Source organism: Somniosus microcephalus, chromosome 8, assembly GCF_052327205.1.
Source record: "Somniosus microcephalus isolate GS21.2 chromosome 8, FLI_Smic_1.0, whole genome shotgun sequence".
In the NCBI taxonomy this organism is placed as follows: domain Eukaryota; kingdom Metazoa; phylum Chordata; class Chondrichthyes; order Squaliformes; family Somniosidae; genus Somniosus; species Somniosus microcephalus.
Window position 1 is genome coordinate 124,543,972 of NC_140994.1, and position 2,500 is coordinate 124,546,471.

Consider the following 2,500-nt stretch of genomic DNA (forward strand, 5'->3'; position numbering starts at 1 on the left):
GTGTGTGAGAGTGTGTGTGTGTGTGAGAGTGTGTTTCTGTGTGTGAGAGTGTGTGTGTGTGTGAGTGTGTGTGTGAGTGTGTTTGTGTGTGTGTGAGTGTGTGTGTGTGTGAGAGTGTATTTGTGTGTGTGAGAGTGTGTGTGTGTGTGAGAGTGTGTTTCTGTGTGTGAGAGTGTGTGTGTAAGAGTGTGTGTGTGAGAGAGTGTGTTTGTGTGAGAGTTTGTGTGTGTGTGTGAGAGAGTGTGTTTGTGTGAGAGTTTGTGTGTGTGTGTGAGAGAGTGTGTGTGTGTGTGTGATTGTGTGAGTGTGTGTATGTGACACTGTGTGTGAGAGTGTGTGAGTGTGTGGGAAAGTGTGTGAGTGTGCATAAAAGTATGTGTTTGTGTGTGTGTGAGTGTGCGTGTGTGAGAGTGTGCGTGTGAGTGAGAGTGAGTAAGAGTGTGTGTGTGTGTGTATGTGTGTGAGAGTGTGTGCGTGTGTGAGAGTGTGCGTGTGAATGAGAGTGAGTGAGAGTGTGTGTGTGTGTGTATGTGTGTGAGAGTGTGTGCATGTGTGAGAGTGTTTGTGATTGTGTGTGTGAAAGTGTGTGTGAGAGTGTGTGAGTGTGCGTAAAAGTGTGTGTGTGAGTGTCTGAGAGTGTGTGTGCATGAATGTGTGTGTGTGTGAGTTTGTGTGTGAGAGTGTGTGTGCGTGTGAGAGTGTGTGTGTGAGAGTGTGTCTGTCCGAAAGTGTGTGAGAGAGTGTGTGTTTGTGAGAGTGTGTGTGGGAGATTGTGTGAGAGTGTGTGTATGTGTGTGTGTGAGAGTGTGTGTGTGACAGTGTGAGAGTGTGTGTGCATGTGTGAGAGTGTGTGATAGTGTGTGTGTGTGAGAGTGTGTGTGTGTGACAGTGTGATAGTGTGTGTGCATGTGTGAGAGTGTGTGATAGTGTGTGTGTGTGAGAGTGTGTGTGTGTGTTTGTGAGAGTGTGTGAGAGTGTGTGTGTGTGAGTGTGTGTGAGGGTCTGTGTGCGAGTGTGAGAGAGAGTGTGTGTGAGAGTGTGTGTGAGAGTGTGTGAGAGTGTGTGAGAGTGTGTGTGTGTGAGAGCGTGTGTGAGGGTTTGTGTGTCAGTGTGAGAGAGAGTGTGTGTGAGAGTGTGAGTGAGAGTGTGTGTGAGAGTGTGTGTGAGTGTGCGTGTGTGTGTGTGTGTGTGAGTGATAGTGTGTGTGAGAGTGTGTGTGAGTGTGTGTGTGTGAGAGTTTGTGTGTGTGAGAGTGTGTATGTGTGTGTGTGTGTCTGTGTGAGTGTATGTGTGTGTGTGTGTGTGTGTGTGACAGTGTGTGTGTGAGAGTTTGTGTGTGTGTGTGAGAGTGTGTATGTGTGTGTGTGTGTGTGCTTGAGTGAGAGTGTGTGTGTAAGAGTGTGTGTGTGTAAGAGTGTGTGTGTGTGAGTGTGTATATGTGTGAGAGTGTGTGTGTGTGAGTTGTGTGTGTGTGAGTGTGTATGTGTGTGACTGTGTATGTGTGTGAGAGTGTGTGTGTGATAGTGTGTGCGTGTGTGAGAGTGTGTGTGATTGTGTGTGTGAGAGTGTGTGTGTGTGAGAGTGTGTGTGTGTATGAGAGTGTGTTTGTGTGTGTGAGAGTGTATGTGCGTGTGAGTGTGTGTGTGTGAGAGAGTGTGTGAGTGTGAGAGTTTGTGTGTGTGTGTGAGAGTGTGAGTGTGTGTATGTGAGAGTGTGTGTGAGAGTGTGTGAGTGTGTGTGAAAGTGTGTGTGAGAGTGTGCGAGTGTGCGCAAAAGTGTGTGTGTGAGTATGTGAGAGTGTGTGTACATGAATATGTGAGAGTGTGAGTGTGTGTGAGAGTGTGTGTGCATGTGAGCGTGTGTGTGTGTAAGAGTGTGTGTGTGTAAGAGTGTGTGTGTGCGAATGTGTATGTGTGTGAGAGTGTGTGTGTGAGAGTTGTGTGTGTGTGAGAGTGTGTGTGTGTGAGAGTGTGTGCGAGTGTGTGTGTAAGTGTGAGTGGGTGAGTGTGTCTTTGATAGTGTATATGTGTGTGTGAGTGGGTGTGTGAGAGAGTGTGTGAGAGTGTGTGTGTGTGAGATTGTGTGTGTGAGCATGTGTGTGAGTGTGTGTGTGTGAGAGTGTGTGTGTGAGAGTGTGTATGTGTGTGTGTGTGTGATAGTGTGTGCGTGTATGAGTGTGTGTGTGTGAGAGTGTGTGTGTGTGAGTGTGTGTGTAAGAGTGTGTGTGTGTGTGAGTGTGTTTGTGTGTGCGAGTGTGTGTGTGAGAGTGTGTGTGTGTGTGATTGTGTATTTGTGTGAGTGTGTGTGTGTGAGAATGTGTATGTGCGTGAGAGTTGTGTGTGCGTGAGAGTTGTAAGTGCGTGAGAGTGTGTGTGTGTGTGAGAGTTTGTGTGTGTGTGTGAGTGAGTGTGTGTGTTTGAGAATGTGAGTGTGTGTATGTGAGAGTGTGTGTGAGAGTGTGTGAGTGTGTGTGAAAGTGCGTGAGAGTGTTTGAGCGTGC